The sequence below is a fragment of the Cimex lectularius genome, unplaced genomic scaffold (assembly GCF_000648675.2).
Source record: "Cimex lectularius strain Harlan isolate CLEC.00 unplaced genomic scaffold, Clec_2.1 scaffold98, whole genome shotgun sequence".
NCBI classification, from domain to species: domain Eukaryota; kingdom Metazoa; phylum Arthropoda; class Insecta; order Hemiptera; family Cimicidae; genus Cimex; species Cimex lectularius.
This window is the reverse complement of record NW_019392897.1, coordinates 962,656-981,428: the sequence shown is the minus strand read 5'-3', so window position 1 is coordinate 981,428 and position 18,773 is coordinate 962,656. Positions and strand designations below refer to the sequence as shown.

The 18,773-nt window shown below is 35.7% G+C and overlaps 1 protein-coding gene across 1 annotated transcript in view; it reads left to right on the top strand.

Annotated features, from left to right (window-relative positions):
- Positions 1 to 7,621: 7,621 nt before the first annotated feature.
- Positions 7,622 to 18,773, top strand: part of LOC106664233 — a 28,941-nt gene continuing 17,789 nt past the window's right edge. Inside the window, exon 1 of the mRNA XM_014389743.2 lies at positions 7,622 to 7,721. The gene's annotated coding sequence lies outside the window, so the exon portion shown is untranslated. The remainder of the gene's footprint in view (positions 7,722 to 18,773) is intronic.

The window sequence follows — 18,773 nt, the reverse complement described above, 5'->3', positions numbered from 1 at the left end:
CTATTATTTTCATCAGCTTATGCTCACTCATTGACCTGTCATTCGGTTTTTAGCTTTTCACCATATTCAGTATTTAGTAAGGGATATAAGCAGGGTGAGGCAACTTATCGATTCCATCCAATTAAGACAATTTTTTAGTTTGGCCTTTTCCTATTATTTTCATCAGTTTATGCTCACTCATTGACCTGTTATTCGGTTTTTAGCTTTTCACCATATTCAGTATTTAGTAAGGGATATAAGCACGGTGAGGCAACTTATCGATTCCATCCAATTAAGATAATTTTTTAGCATGGCCTTTTCCTATTATTTTCATCAGTTTATGCTCATTCTATTGACCTTTCAGATGCTTTTTAGCTTTTCATCGTATTCAGTAGGTTAGGTCTAACTATATATTTAATTATAAATAATATACACTAGTGATATAATGGCAAAAGAGCAGTATTAAATTTTATAAGATAAATTTGATTGCAATATTGGGTTTATGCAGGGTGAAGCACTGAAAACCCACCACTTATGATGAAAAGCATTACCATATCTGGCAGTCTGAAACAGCAAGATTGGAAAATACTAATCTTAAATTCATCGCCCGATAAACCTCAAGAAGGAATTTTTTTACTCTGACCCTTACTTAGGTTGCTTAAGTATATTAGATGATAGAGGAATATCAAGTACTCCCTCAATCAACTGGAAGAAATACATAGGAATGAATATAATTATGAATGGGAAGATAATAAATAAATAAATGTGTAAGTTTAGTATTCTTGAGCTGGACGCATAACGACGACTTAATAGATAATGCTTTAAAGAGTTTCTTGAGTTTTGGTTTATGCACTGAAGTAGCCCTAAAATCTAATTTTATAATAGGTCCTCTGATCCTAAAAGAACAATAGAAAATACGATACTGAAAGGATGTCTAGTTATAAGCCAAATTCATTTGAAGATGGTCAAAAAGAATATGTGCATTTGCCAGACTAAAATACAAAGGATAGGCAGGCCTATATGTGTTTAGCATTCCCGTGTTAGCTAGAAGTTGAATTAGACGATAACACTTTAGATGGTAGGAAGGACATAACCGAGGAATAAGCTTCATGCTTTAAGCATCGGAATAGGTTTAAAGTTAAATTTTATAATTATAAATAATGAATAATAGGGCAGGTAATAGGGCATGTGATGCTAAAAGAAGATTATAAATCTGATAGAGAAAAATTATGACGATGAATACAAACAGGACACATCTGAATTTATAGAGAAAAAAATTTATTTGCTGAAGATGAGATAGGCTGCCTCAAAATATATGCACAGTTTGAAGAAGATATTGGTTGTATTACTTCAATGCTGTAAAAGCATAACCACCAAGTATTATATTTCAAAGAACATGTTATTTTCATTTTGTTTTAAATATAACTAAATAAATTAATTGAAATTTGTAGTTTGGTCATTTTTGATCATTTTGATCTGCTTTTTCTAGCTGTTTTGGTCTATTAGACACATTTAGATTTTTTACCATCTTCTATGCTGGGTCCTAAACAGGAAGGATTGGCAGAACAGGATGATCGGTTACCACACTACTGGTTCATCACCTCGTAGACCCAATGAGAAAATATTAAAGAATGTAAACATTTTGTTTTTAGCTTAATGTTAAACCTTGAGCAGCTTTTTGTAGTGGCACTGCTCTCAAATGTCAGGGATGTAACCAGGTAAGACATGAAACTAACCTAACACACTATGGTGGCAAAATGCTAAAACAAATCTTACAGGCCAGACCAAAATGAACACAAACCTCCAAATACAAGTTACCACCACACCTACCCCACATGGAAAATCCTTATATTTACAATATACAAAATTCTTTTAGAACTAAAAATTAAAGCTTGAGAACCCAATTTGTACTGCTGTCATTCCAGAAATAACAGTACATTAACACTACCACTCAAATCAATAGCTTATCTTACAATAAAAGCTAAATTTTATCATAAACAAACAAATATTAAAGAATTTGTTAAATGAAAGAAAAAATGCTTAATTGATCTCAGGATATATTACAATTAATTAAGGTTTTCAGTTGGATAAAATGGTTGGTTCGAATCCCGCTCGTGCCATTGACTTTTTTTATCTCAACTGAAAACCTTAATTAATTGTAATATATTAATTGGTCAGCGGACCACGAAACTAGTGAATTGATCCCAGGATGTTATTCAAACACTAATACAATTTTATGTAAAAATACATATTTGCCATTGAGGAGAAACATTCTTTTATGTAAACTATATCAACATAAATGTCAGTAATGGATCAGGTTTATAAGTAGGTTAAGGCAGTAAAACTAATCTATGTCAAAATGCTCATATCTGATTTTTATTTTTCAATATTGAGTGATATGGCTCACGTCCTGATTATTTTTCATTTTCCTATCCAGCCAGTCATTCTTCTCAAAGGACCCTTACTAATATTCCTCCACATTCTTCATCCTTTTTTTTACAGGTTGTCTTTTTGTTTCTTTCTGTTATATAGATAATAAGGTTCTTTGACAAGTGCAATCTTCCATTTTATTCTTGACCAGACTAGTTTAGGCACAATTATATCTATATCATGAAGTTTCACGGTCTTTCCTCAATTACTTTTTCTGAATATACCCAAAGGTTAAGCTTACAAATAGTCACCCCTTTGCAACCTTACACACTGTGACCAATGTCGGTCTATTATGCAATCTTCACTATTATGAAGAGCCTTTATCAGCCCCAGGAGTTGATTCTTCCTTCTTCAATTCATAATTCTGGGAACCAACAAATCCCTCTGAAAAATAACATATTGTGTGACCAATACTACTACTATCTTCTTGCATTACTACAGCACCAACATCCCTAGCATCCACAGTCAGTTTAAAAGGCTTCCTAAAATCTGGGGCCAGCAGTACAGGTGATCTACTTATTATGGATTTTAATTGATTATAAGAATTATTGCAATCATCAGACCACTTGTAAACTGATTTTTTTCTTTAATAAACAGGTAAGAGGTTCTGTTACAGCTGAAAAGTTTTTACAAAATTTCCTTTAATAACCAGATGTTTTTTATTTTCAGGAATGTGGAATTCTAAGATTGCTTTGATTGTCAAGTTGTTTAGCTTCTATTATCCTTTTCCTATCACATGACCTAAATATCTTACAAGTTCACACGCGAACTAACTTTTTCCTAAGTTGATCATTTGCCTTGCCTCCATCAGGCAATCAAAAACGATTTTAATGACTTTCATATTTTCACACCGTTTGTGATAGTGTAAGAAAATGTCATTGACATAACTGTCCCAGCTCTCAATTTTTTCGATGACAAAGTTCATCAAACGCTAGAAAGTAGCAGGCGCAAGCAAAGCATCATAAATTTCCAACGTTCGACTCACTACCGCAATTACATACTCACTCCATAGGCCTTCTCACCAACCATGTTACCATTGTTTCGTTTCTTCCTGGCAATACCTGCACAGGCGCTTGTATCTGCTTCTCCAATTAGTACAGGGCATACTGTCATAGTATGTAATAAATCTTTTAATAGTCAATCTCTTCTTGGTTGGTTTTTCTTGCAGCTTCTTTTTAATGTGCCGGTGATTTGATTTTTTTAAGCTGTACCATTGTTTCAAATTTGTTTTAGGGATGGTTTTAATTGATACAGATTCGGCTTGAATCATAGCATTGTTGGAAGATGGATGAAGTCAAGTATATATGGCTAGGGTGCTTAACATTCCCAGAACAACTGTCCGAAGGGTCTTCCATCTCTACCAAAATATTGGAGGTTACTTAACCGGCGGCATGGATCAGATCGCCATTGTGTCACATCTCAGAGAGATGATCATTTTATTATTTCACATTTACTCTGTAATTGACATTCTACCACTGTTGTGATCAAGCAACCACTTCGACAAGTTAGAAATGTTAATGTCAGTTACGCACTTTCAGAAGCTGGATTATACTAGAACACCTGCCACTGGTCCAAAACTTTTGACAAGGCACAGAAAAGCTCGGTTAAGTTTCGCAAGAAATCATATCAATTGGTGTGAGCAAGATTGGATTAAAATCTTGTTTTCGGATCAGTGAATGTTTTGTTTGAGGCCTTCTAACTGCCGAGAGAGGGTTTGGAGAGGAACAGGAGAACAATATATTTTCACTCCAGAGAAGGTATGGAGGCGGTGGTGATATTGTCTAGGCAGGCATTTCTAAGGAAGTAGTTGATCGTCTTTTTTCTTTTCTTTTTTTTCTTTTTAGTGTATAACAATAAGATTTTTTTTATTGTTATTCACTTCTCACTATCAACCGTTGGAGCCCAAGTTGGCTCTTCTATCACTAAAAGGAGAACTGCGGAATTAGCTTGATAGATTTTCCTGTCTAGCTGTTTATCTTCAGATCCTTTCAAAAGCTTATCTTTAAAATCTCTTTCTCTCTTTCATTGCAATCCTTCCAATTTTGTATATTTAATTGGTACATTTTTACACAAGACAAGGAGTCAAAAACAGTATCAAGGCAAAAATTTAGATTTTCATTATTCAGAATTCCATTTTTGCTTCAGGTAATAAGAGTATTTTAAAGCTCATAATGTTCTTTTTACAACTCTTACATGCGACATCGTAGATATGCCATATATGATAATGATGGAATTCCAGGAAAAACAGATAATCACGCTGACTGTTCGCTCATGGTGAATGAGTGACATGAGTAATAAGAATTTTATCATTAAGATTAACCAACTTTAACTGCAATAATGAAACTATTACATTAAAAAAATGGAAGAATAGAAATAAAAATCATATTAGCCAAGTGTGTCCAAAATATAAATTATCATTCATAGTGGGGGAAAAATGGCACATTGGTTTCTCATTAATTATCTAATACATGAGATCAAGTTTCTAATATTAACTAATAATAATGATTATTATTAGACTCCAGGTGCAAGAAGTTTAATTTTTTTACATTTATTTATATATTATATACAGGAAGGAATGCATTATTAAGAATAGGCCAGACATGGTTAACACCTATTCTATCTTTTTTTGTTTTTTCAAATGTCCAAAAGAAACACTGAATATGATTTTTTTAAACTATGTTTATGTATCAAAAATTTTTAGATAGGAAAAATATGATAGAAATTTGTTTAAATGCTTAGGTTTTCAGGTTTTATTATTTTATGGCTAAATAAAATATTTCACTGCCTCGTGAGCCAGCCTTTATTAGTAATTATTTTTATTTTTTGTTAAGGTTTAATCAAGACAGGGTTATAGTTTTTCTTCTGGGATTGCATTCAAAATTGCTCACCCTGTTTATACCCTGACCTATTAGCAGAGTTCAACTGGACCAAAAACATAAAGCCTAAACTGGCCAAATAGACCAAAAACAAGGGCAATAGGCAGATTGTTCAAAACAACCAAACTACAGGTTCATCACTGAATAATTCTCCAAAAGCGATCGTGATTGGATTTTTCGTTTGTTGCCTCACCTGCTTATAACCCTGACCTATTAGCGGAAAACTAGAAAAGCATCACACATATTATAAACCAAAACAAGAAGGCCACACAGACCTGAATGTTCGGAAAAATCCAAACTACAGGTTCATCACCCTGCAGACCATAAGAAAAATTCCCACTAAATTGTTGCAATTGGATTATTCATTTTTTGCCTCACCCTGCTTATAACCATAACCTATTAGTGGAGATCTTGGAAAGGCTAAACTCGTAGGCTTATCCTAGGTTCAATAATTTTTACATAAATCCATTCAAACATATCTAATAAAATAAATCCAGCGCTTAAAAAAAGGGGGGGTAAAAGATTCTTTTTAAACTGCATATGTTCTATTTCTGATTTATGCATTTAAAATTTTTAAAATAGGAGAGAAATTTGTTGAAACACTTGGTTTTTCATTTTTTATTATTGATTTTACTGCTAAATAAAATATTTTACTGACTCGAATCAATCTTTATAACTGAATAATTCTCGCAAAGTGGTTGTAATTGGATTACTCATTTCTTGCCTCACCCTGCTTATAACCCTGACCTGTTAGTGGAGATCTTGGAAAGCCTAAAATCTTAGACTTAGTCTAGGTTTGATAATTTTCATAAGAGGGTTTAAGTTTTTTTTAAAACTATGTTGGTTTGTGCATTCAAAATTTTGAAAATGGGATAAAAATTTGGTGAAACACTCGGTTTGTCAGCTTTTATTACTGATTTTATGACTTAAAAAAATCATTTACTGCCTTGAATCAATCTTTATTAGCAATTACTTTTTTTTTTAAGTTTAATCGAGACGAGGTTATACTATGTCTACTTAGGTTGCATTCATAATTGAAATTTAATTGTGCATCTTGCCTCATCCTGCTTATAACCCTGACCTATTAGCAGAGAATAACAGAGTAACTCGAAGACTTAGCCAAGGTTCATAATTTTAAATCCAACGCTATTTGAAAGGGTTAAAGATTTTTTTAAACTATTGTATTTATGAATTTTAATTAATTAATTAAGTTAATTTTATGAATTCAAAATTTTTGGAATAGGATAGAAATGTGTAGAAACGCTTGGTTTTTCAGCTTTTATTACTGCTTTTATGGCTAAATAAAAATTTTCCTGCCTCGAATCAATCTTTATTATTAATTAATTAACTTTTTGTAAGAGATGGTTAGGGATGGTTTAAGATTTAATCAAGACAGGGTTTTATTATGCCTTCTGCGGTTACATTCAAAATTGTAATTGGATTATTCGTTTCTTGCCTCTCTCTGCTTATAACCCTGACATTAGCAGAGATCTTGGAAAGCCCAAATTGGCCAAACAGACAAAAAACAAGGATAATAGGCAGACCAGATTGTTCGGAAACAACCAAACTACGGGTTCATCCCTGGATAATTTCCTGAAAGTGATTGTAATTTGATTATTCATTTCTTGCTTCTTGCTTCTTGCTTCTAACCCTAACTTGTTAGGGAGATCTTGGAAAGCCTAAAATCTTAGACTTAGTCTAGGTTAGATAATTTTTAAATCCAGGGCTGTTTAAAAGGGTTAAAGTTTTTTTTTAAAACTGTTTGGTTTGTTCATTCAAAATTTTAAAAATAGGATAGAAATTTGCAGTTTTTCAGCTTTTATTACTGATTTTATGACTAAATAGCAAATAGTGATTAGCAGAGCTCTTGGAAAGCCTAAACTGGCCAAACACACCAAGAACAAGGATTATAAGCAGACCAGAGTGTATGGAAACAACCAAACTACAAGTTCATCATTGAATAATTCTCCCGGAGAGATTGTAACTGGATTATTCATTTCTTGCCTCACCCTGCTAATACCCCTAGCCTATTGGCAGAGATCTTGGAAAGCCTAAACTCGGAGACAGCCAAGGTTCATAATTTTAAATCCGTCGCTTTATGAAAGAGTTAAAGATTTTTTTAAACTATGTTGAATTTTTGGTTTTTGAATTCAAAATTTTTGGAATAGGATAGAAATGTGTAGAAACACTCAGTTTTTCAGCTTTTATTACTGCTTTTATGGCTAAATAAGAATTTTTACTGTCTCGAATCAGTCTTTATTATTAATTATTTTATTTTATTTTTTAAGGTTTGTTAACAAGACGGGGTTGTACTATGTCTTCTGGGGTTGCATTCAACGTGAACCGAGAGGGGGCCGAAAACTGGCTGGTGGGGGCGAATCAAACAACATTCAAGCGCAATACCAAGCGGACCGTCCGACCTGTTCAACACAACCGGTGAGTTTTGTTTACGTAATTCTATAATAAAAAGTCAAACAAAAGCGGGTGAAATCCCGGCTGCTCGGGGTACAAGCGAGACGCGGCGACGCAAAATTGTCAAAAGTTCAAAAAGCACGCGACTGAAATGGGGGCGTGGTGACAGACTGAAATCGCTTATATAATTTTTTTTTTCTTTTCTTGACAAATAAATATTTTCGGTTTTTCTATTATATTGTTTAAAAATTTACGTTTTTGCTCTTGCATTTTAGAACGCGTGCCTTAAAGAAAGTGGGTCGTTGCACACACAAGGCTACACGCCAACTGTTGAATTGAATTTAAATTTCCATGATAAAACTAGCACACATAAATTAGTATAAGGGTAGAATATACAAGAAAATAAAATATTTAAAAAATATTGAGTTTAAAAATTAATATCTATTCACCCTTGGAAAATTGGCAATTTTTCGGTTTGTCAAATAATTTTTGTTACATCATAAAAAATTTAAAAAAAACGCCAAATATGTATATATTGTACTTTTAACAATTTCACCAAGCTAGATTTCTTTTGACATCATTGAATACGCCTCAAAACTAGAAATTTGTTTTCATTCCGTCATTCTGACATAATTGACAGAGAATGTGCTCTCTTGGCACACCTTCAGAATTTCAAGACGTGTTTATGACCTGATGTAAATTTAACATCAAGTTTGAGTATAAATTTCAAATTTGATAAATGATCAGAAACAAATTGGCTATGACAAAATAAACTCGTCTAGAAATAATTAATTGAAATAATCAATATGGGGTCAATTATGACCGACATATAATGGATGTTCTGGAGGCGAAACTGCTGGACAACGCCCTTAGATCAAATTTGCCTTGAGATTTTTCTCTTACGATTAATTCTTTAACTATTGACATTTTGATTGAGATTTAATGTAAATTAAACTGATTTTTTAAGAAAAGAAGAGGTTTGATTATTTTTTTCTTCTTTCGAACCGCGTCATTTCCGACGTTATCTCGTTTGTTCAGAGTGGGTTTAAAATTAGAATTACTCGTTGAAATAGGGCAAAATAGGAAATGAACAGCAGGACATGACAAATTCAAAGGAAAACAAGCTCGAGTACGAAAGCGAAAGTGGGATGAGCGTTAAGTGACTCACGGCGAATTACATCATTATCTTTTGCATGCCGACGAAATTACAAGATGATTGAATTGACCAAACCTACACAGACGCATTTTTTTCTATTTTATCGAATTTTGCCATGTTATCTAGGCCAAGATGCGATTAAAATGATTTTCCGCCAAAAGTATTTCTTAATCTGGCCCAATAATTTTACAATTGTGTCAAACTATATGTCAGTTCAGTTCCGTGACCGATTTTGTACTTCACATGCCCTTTGGTGATGTCAGAATGGGAACGAGGTCTAAACATCCATCATACTCGAGCAATAATTAATATAAAATTACTAGTAAACTGAACAAATAAAAAAGAAATTAAGTTTATAAGATTTCTTCTTGAGAAACAACTCGCATTCATGCCCCACCGTACTTATATCCCTGCTTAATACTGTAGATGTGGAAAAGCGCAACGCGTTTGGCATATCAAACCGACGAGCACACATTGAAATTATGGGAAACGGCCAATTAACAAAATTATTCCAATTGAATAGTCCGTACCGTGCTTCGTTCTGCTTACATCCCTAATTAACCACTGGAGAAAAACAGAAACGCGTCTCGATAAAAAAAAATGTGTTTCAGTGTGAAATGGACAAGAAACAAAATCATCTTGAATGAAGTATTTATCGTGCCTCGCCCTGCTTATAACCCTGATCAACCACCGGAGATGTTGCACGGTATCTGAACTATCAAACATACCGAGCACATGCAGACAAAAATGATATGAAACGACCAAACAACATAATTATCTTGATTGGATACAATTGGTATCTTGCCTCGCCTTGCTTATAACCCTTATAAACCACTAGAGATGTCGAAGTGCTGTAACGTAGATTAATAAAGCATAGGCAGATTAAAATGTTCTGAAACGGCTAAACAACATAATTTTCTTGATTGGATGGAGTCCGTATTGTGTCTCGCCCTCCTTATAACCATGATCAACCACTGAAGACACAATTCGTCTGACAGACAAAACCAGCAAGGATAGGTTAGCCGAATGATCGGAAACGCAAGAAAGGGATTTTATTAAAATATGAGATTTATCGATCGTTGATCTCTTCTGGGTGATGAACTGTAGTTTTATTGTTCAAAAACATCCTCATCCTGCTTATAACCTTGACCAGAGACTGGAGAACTTAGTAAGCCTAAACTAGCACAATAAGGACGCTAATCAAGAGAATTTTTTTTTGTCATTTCACATCATTTTAGTCTGCCTGTTTTAACTTTTTTTTAACTGTCAAAGGGGTTGCGGCATTTCGACATATCAGTAGTTCATCAGGGTTATAAGCAGGGTGAGGCAAGTTGCCAACTTTATCCAATCAAGATAATTGTTTTTGGCATTTTCATATAATTTTTATCTGCAGGTGTCCGCTTTCCTTGACCTTTCAGATATTTGCGGCTTTTCTATATTTCCAGAGGTTAATCAAGGTTATAAGTAGGGGTAGGGCTTTGTTTTAAAGAAAATCATTATTCAATATTTTCTGAAAATCTTCGTCTGCCTGTGCTAAGTGGTTTGGTCTATTCGACCCTATTTTAGCTTTTGAACATAATCACCATTGGATGAATTATGGTTCATGGTTGGGCAGGGATATAAGCATGGCGAGGAAAGATTCAGACTCCATCTAGTCACGATCCTTTTGTTTCCTATCATTTTAATCCAACATCGTTGATCTGGACTTTTAAAAGCGTTTCCTCTTTTCGCTAACTTCGCTATCCAACCCTGCAACTTAAGTGTGCTTAAGTTGACAGCTGTGATTTGTGTCGATGCCTCATCCCACTTATAACCCTGATCTATTAGCGGAGATCTTGGACTGTCTAAACTCGTATTACAGACCAAACCAGGGAGGGTAGACAGATCGGAAACAAACTCCAGGTTCCTGCAGACCCTCTGAAGAAATCTATCAAAATGATCGTAATTTCGCCCCACCCTTCTTATAACCCTGACCAAAGACTAGAGTTCTTGGAAAGCGTTAAGTCGAATCAAAACTGGGAGGATAGGCAAACCAGATGATCAGACACGACAAAGCTAAAATTACGGTTCAATTAAAATATGGGTGCTTAAATACAAATAGGTTCGAAAATTTGACATAAAGCGCTTTATAAAAGGGTTAAAATTTTGATTTTTCTCCAATTGAGTTTCGTTCTTTTTTCCAGGATCGTTTCAAAAATCGAATATGGGTCAATTCTAAATTTAATCAACGACCGATGTACAGCATGAAGAATGAGAATCCATCAAGTACCTGGCCTTATTCCAACACGGGCGTTGGACCATTTTTTAAAGTAGTGTCCGCAGGAAAGATTATAAAATAGAGTTTTTCTCGCTAGAGAAAGCATAAAGACTTCCGGAGGTTGATATGGGCGAACGGCTAAAAATGGAATTTGCAGGTGGCAATTTAAGTTTTTTCCAACGGTATGATTGCCTCTGATCATCCTCGTCCGCCCATTGCGCTGAAAATGGCAACCAAGGACGGTCAAAATGCTTACAAAAACCATTTAACTATTCTCAAACCAAGCTATAAAAATTTACAACTTAATAGCATAAAAATGACGATGATTGTATGCATAAAAATTTAAGATTGTTGCACAAGGAAAAACCTACAAGAAAGTATCTAGTAAATAACTTAATTATCGGATAGAATTGTTAATGACAATAAATGGACCCAACAGCTAACATTGGATTAGAGCAATACTTATTATTACCTAAGTATAATGCTAGTGAGATTGCCTTTGTTAAAAACGATATAAGACGATGATTTAGATAAAACGAAGCACCAGTTTCAACGTTACCATCCTGATCGGACTAGCCATATTTACTGATTCGTCCGGGTTATAAGCAGGTCAAGGCAAAATACAGACTCCCTCCAATTAAGATTGTTCTGTAGTTTGACCGCTTCTTATCATCTTGATATATCCTCGCTGTGGTCTTACCGACACTTTTTGGCCATATTCAAAAGAGTCAGGGTTGTAAGCAGGGTGTGGCACAAGCGACAAGCCCAGCACTAATGATCACGAAATGACAAAACTATAGCTTTATTACCGAGAAGAGAATAACAAGAAATCTTCACATTAAAAAAATTGTTGTTTGATCATTTCAGATCATCTTGGTTTCCTACGCTGTCTGCGTTATAAGCAGTGTGTAGCAAGATACCGAATCCCTTCGATCAAGTATATTTTTTATTTTGGTCAATTCCTGTTGTGCTCAGTGTTTTAACCTGTTAAGCGCGTTTCAGCTTTTCGAAATTTACTGTAGTTCATTCATCAAGGGTATAAGTAGGGCGAGGCAAAATACCGATTGTCTGCCCTAGCTAATTTGGTATGTCAGATGTTTCTCGGCTTTTAGTCATATTTCAGAGTGTATAAGCGGGTTGAAGGATGAACTCAAGCCCACCCCCGATTGTCGAGAAATGCCAACTGGGCTAAACTTCATTACCTCAGAAGATAAAAAATCTCACCTATTGCAAATAAGGCGGTGTTTGGACGTTTCTGAAAATCTTGGTCTGTCTGGGCCAGGAAGTTGGGACTATTAGTCACTGTTTCAGCATTTAGGCATATTCACTGGTTTGTCTGGCATATAAGAAGGGCGTGGCAAGTTATTTTACTCCTCCCAAGATACTCCTTCAATTATGATAGTTCTCTAGTTCGGCCGATTCCTAACATTTTGGTATATCCCAGCTGGTTCTTCGTCTTTTGGACGCTTTTTCGCCTTTTGCGATATTCAAGAGTCGGGTTATAAGGAGGGCGAGGCACGGACACAAGCCAATTAACGATGGTCGTTAAATGTCAACGAATGACAGCTTAATCAACCAAAAGAGATCAACAATAAATCTTACTTTTTTTAATGACGTCCTTATATTTTCGTTTGCTAAAATTGGTCTTCCTATCCTAGCTGGGTTTTGCATGTCAATCGTATTTTGGATTTTCGATGTCTCCAGTGGTTTATCAGGGTTATAAGCAGGGCGAGGCATGATTCCATTAAGATAATTTTGTTGTTTGGCCATTTCTCATAATTTTGGTCTGCCTGAGCTCGCTGTTTTGATCTGTTTGGCACGTTTCGGATTTTCGCCATTTGTAGTGTTTTATCGGGATTATAAGGATTTCTTTCAAATGAAGCCATTTTTTGGCCTTTCTGAAAATCTAGGTCTGCCTGTGCCAACTTGTTTGTTACAATAGACCTTATTTCGGCTTTCAGACATATTCAGTCTCTCTGGGTATAAGTAGAGTGAGGCAAGACCTGGGTCCACCTCATTAAAATAATTTTGTATCCCTTTCATCCAGTTCCTGTTTGCCCGTGCTCGCTCTCGTGCAAGATAATTTTGTCGGTTGGTCGATTCGGGTTAGCCTATCTTTGCTGTTTTCGCATGTCAGACGCGTTTCGTCTTCTTGCCCTCTTCAGTGCTGGTTTTTAATTTGGTTGGAATGCAACTCACCGTGTGTATACCCTACAGAATATGGTGAATTGCCTGAACGCGTCTGACATACCAAAACACCAAGATCAATACGCCTAGTCAAGACAAAAACAAATTTGGTTTAATTAGCTTTATCTAGTATTGGAAGAATCATTTTTGCCAATGATACATAAATACTTGTTTAACCCTACCGCTGATGATGCCGAAATGAGTCTCACCAAGATAACCTTAAATGACAGAATTTCTTTGACTTTCTCATACCAGATAAGACAGAAAATAAATACATCAGCGCTTTGCTACTGGTTTTACTTTTTCGTTTAACTCAATCTAGATAGTATCGCTTTTGGTACGCACTCAGACATAATTGCCGATAGGACTGAATTAATATTAATCAATGATCTTCGTGGTTGGCTAATATCGAGGAGCGGACATGTTAAGGATTCAAAGTTCCACTTTTACATTCATCAAATAAGGGAAAAGTATGTGCTTTAAGTTTTTTTAACGGTTTAATGGTTTAATCTGCATTGATTTTGTTAAAAAAAAATACTTCATTAATTTTTTTATAGGTATAATAGTATAGAACCCCACGCGTTCATATATGATTTATCCTGTATCCTTAATACACTGACACCCATAAAATTGATTTGACCTAATTGTATTACGTGTGGCTTGCTGGTGAATCAACAGAAACGAAAACGCCATTTTTTTATTTTTAAAAATTATGCTTAAGAATGTGTTTCAGTTTTCATAAGACCAGATACAAAACTATTGAAAATATCAAACTTAGTCCCCTTGATTTTGATCTTGGCAAGCTCTGAGTCTTCCAAAGAAGCGAGACTTGAGTTTTTCTTAGATAGCATAGTTTAAGTAATGTTTAACTTTCATAATAATATTTAATTGCGAGCTCGCACTTCTTATTTTCCCAATATTGTAATTACGATTGAGGGCAAAACTAAAAACAGCAATATACACTGACAGGCAAAAATTCCACCCAATTGATTTTTTTCATTTTCTTCATAAAAGAAAATTCTGCCCTTAATTTATGTCATTGTTTTTACCAATAAGTATGTGTTTATGCTATGTTTTAAATTGGGAATATCAATTGGAGGTAAACACGCTTAATCCTTAATCCAAAACAAGGATAAAGGATTTTTCAATGTTTACTTTTTACGGAATTTAAAATGTTTATTCAGTCTCATTTGAATTCTGAAGCAATAAACTATAGTTTTCAACTTTGTTTTCTTAATTTCAATTTTTAAACTTAAAAATGCCTCTTTGTGCTGATGATGTTGCGTGTGGTGTGGCACTTATTGATGATGGACGTTCCATGAGGTATGTGGCTATACGGTAACAGAACCACAGGATGACCGTTTTTTGACTTTGAGAATTTTGCGGAACCGACACCTTACTCTTGTTCAAGCGATTCATCAGCTCCAGGAAATCCGACGTGTCCAAGTTTCTGAACGCACCGCTCGAAGAAGATTACATCAGTGTGCTCTGATGGCTTTTCGCCCCGTAAGAGGATCAGTATTGAGCAGAACACATAGAGTTCAATGGCTCGCATTTTCCTCGAGACACAGCCATTGGTCATTGGACTCATGGCTGATGAACTTTTTACAGATAAGTGTAGATTTGCTCTACGATTTCCAGATGAGATGAAAAAATGTGGAGAAGGCGAAATGGAAGGTACGAAGCTTGAAATTTTTCCCAGAGCCAACCTCTTCAACGTAGTTCAGTGATGGTGTGGACGGGAATTTCGATGGAGAGCCTCACAGAGGTGGTTGTGGTTCGTGGAGGGTCTTTGTCGGCCACTCGCTATGTGGCTGAAATTTTGGAACATCACGCGTTGCCTATCCTCGATGAAATCCCATTCTATTGCGCGACAATGCCCGTCCACACGTCGCTCGCATAGTACAAACATACCTCCAACAGCATAACATCAGAGTATTAGCCTGGCCAGCCCGTTCTCCAGACTTGAACGCCATCGAACATTTATGGCATAACCTAAAAAGACGAATAAGAGTCCGTCCATCATTTCTTGACACACTCCACGATCATGAATGGATTCTTCGTGAAGAATGGGATAACCTCCAGCAAAGAGACATTTCCAGACTGATAAAAAGTATGTCAAGGCGTCTTCGAGATGTAAGTATGGTAAGAGGGGGAAATACGCGATATTGAAATATTAATTAAAAATCTAAAACAAATTTTATCGGTCCGTCTTTTTTTTTCATTTTCCTTAGCAATTTTACTTTTTATTTTGTTGCTTTTCTAGACAAAGATTGAATTATTAAAGTTAAAAAACGTGAAACTTTGATTAATATATAAAATATATTCAAATCAAGTTATATTACAGGTAGGTGGAATTTTTTGCCTGTCAGTGATCGAGCAAACGTCAAAACAACCCGAAGAAAACCACCAATGAGCGGATAATTTCTAATTTTAAAATCTGACCTCACCCTTCATAGAAGGATCCAGGGCGTGGCGGCGACTCATAGGCAGAAGGCACCGTCGCCCACTCAAATCTCATATCTTGATGCATTGTAAAGCGATAGTCAGAGGCGGTGGACGAAGTTTCGTTTATGAAAGCATAAATGCGACAAACGGTCAAGCTTTGTAGTATTTAGCGAAATGACTCAACCATACTGATCATCTGTTTGGCGGTATCAAAAAAGGTTGTTCCTATATAGATAAATAATGTAAGATTTTTTCTCTATTACATTTTACCAAATAAAAAATAATTTTCATAACTTGTCCACCCGACTTCCATTAAGGAATAAATTAGCAAGGATATACGGACTCGTACAACCGTCTAAATAAACCTATGTATCAAAATAATACCGGATGTTTTATTCAGGAAAAAATTTAAATGATATTTTATGAGACTTTACAACATAACTCATACGCAGTGGGATTTTCCGCATCCGATGAACGCTCTCCAACCGAGTGTGAAAGTAAAACAATGGAATTACTTATTCCAGGTCAAGGGACTTATTTCGTCATAGTTTTTGTGTACGATATCCTGGAAAACGTTCTTTCTGCACCAGATTGTGTTAAATTTCAAGAAAATTATTCTGTAATTGAAATTTAACACTAAGAACTACAAAATGGGACTGTGTCCAGGGACATCATTCCATTATTTCTGAGTATGACTGCCCTCTCAAGCACTGATAATGGCGTGAAATCAATGAAGTATATCAAAGTTCATGGAGCGACATGCTTTGTATAAATTTTCAACAAGTGTTCTTCTAATTAGTTTTAATATTATAATAAATATAAGTGGACACGAGTGTGTTATTAGCATGTTTAATCTGAAGTGTTAATTTTTAGGGTTAATGTTACCAAGTGGACCTTTTTGTAAATACGTCAATTTCGTTTGTAAATGTTACTAATACAAACAAGAAGAGCGAGTATTTTATTTTTATTACAGTTTTATTTACACTAATTTAAATAATAGCGTCATCATCAGAGTTGTAGACTAGTTTTTAACCAAAAAACGATTTTCTTATAAAATTGTGAGTGGTTTAGTTTCAAGCCATCTTGGTCAGCTTAATACGGCTGAGTTAGCCTGTCAGACGCGTTCCGACATTTCTCCGCCTTCTAGCTGGTCAGGGTTATAAGCAGGGGGAGTCAAGATACGGACTCCATTCAATTAACACAACTTTGTAGTTTGGTCGATTCAGCTTGCTTTTTTCCATGTCAGACGAGTTTCGCCATCACGAGGGTGCTGCTGCACTTTACCCTCCTCATATCCTTGACCAATATGGCGAAATACAGGATGCGCGTCTGACAGGCTAAAACAGCGTGATCAGACTGACCGAATGATCATCATCCATCATGGCCTCGAAGACTTCTACGAGAAATCACACGTTATTCTTATTAAAAACGCGTTTTGCTAGCTTCAGCGGTGGGTATGGTCTGTGCCTTATGCCAGACTGAAAAAGATGGCGAAACGCAAAAACGAATCTGACAGGCTAAAACTACCGGAAGATCGGAAACTATCAATGGTCCTGGTTTGGTCTGTCATACGGTTTTCGCCATGTCCAGCCAGTTTGTACCGTTGCCTGTCCAGTATGGAAGGAAACGACCAAATCATACAATCATCATCTCCCTGGAGACTTCTACAAGAAATCGAACGGTTTTCGAGAAAATCGAGTAACCTCATCACGTCTTCCAAGAAAAAACGAAAATAAATATTGCGGAATTTCTTTTTGAGGTTTCCGATTGTGATGAACCAGTAGTTGTGTACGCTTCTGTCTGTTAGACGGTTGTTTAGGCCTTTCAGTATAATTGGTCAGAGGTATAAGCAGGGTGAGACAAGAAACCAACAATCCAATTACGATGATTTTGTAACATTTTAACTGTTTTGGTCTGTTGTCTAGTTTCTTCGTATAACGACGGTGGGGTTTGGTCGGTGCCGCTAATATCCCTGACTCAATACTGAACATGGCGAAATGCATAAACTGAAGAGCTGAGTTATTAACTTGGTTAGACTGCAACTCACCATGCTTACATGGTCTACCTACTTGATATGGCGAATTGCCACAACGCGTCTGACACCAAACATCGAAGTTAGGCACACCAAGATTGGAATGTGACTAATCACCTATAAACCAACATGACCAAATATACAAAGGTCGTTTCCGATATTTGTCTAGCTGGATTGGTCGGTCAGCTTTTAGACATACACACATTCTTTCTTTGGTTGGTCAGGGCTATAAACAGGGAGAGGTAAAATACTGACTCCTTCCTATTAGCCTTACCATTGCTGAGGTCAACTTAATTGGACTACATCTCACCCTGCTTACAACCCTGTCTCCCAACTCCGTCTATCACACCAAAAATCGACGTTAGGCACACCAAGATCGGAAACTGAACTAGATCTGTAACTTAATTGGACGGCTGTGTGTTTGTTTGCGTCGGTGCTTCACCCGAGAAATGCGTCTGACATAAAACAGCGAGGAAGACCAGGACGGTAGAAAACGCCCGAACTGCAGAATCAATCAAACCACCTACCAAACGAAAGAGTACGGGAGTTTGTCCTGTCAGACGCGATTCGGCATTTTTACATCTTCAGTAGGTCGTCAGGGATAAGCTTGGTTATGCAACGGCCCAAATCCACTCGAATCACGTCTGAAAATCGGACTGCTATGATCTTAAACGATCAAACGCTACAGATCTTAAAACGAAATCTCATAATATTTATTCTCGTTTTATTTCAAAAACGTGACGAAATTCATCGACCTTGGGTGTATTTTTGCTCATGAGCGGATCATTCAGATTTTAAAACTATTCAGTTTTTGACCTTTAAACGCTCCTCTGATTGGTAAAAAATATCTATATGAGTAAATAATAAACACTTACTGTTAAGAAAACAGTCTTAATATTTCTTTTATTAAAGCTATAAATAAAGCGTGTTATTTTGCGTTAATTAATCATTCCAGTTAGTTCCTTAGAACAAAAATATAATATATTTTATTTTACT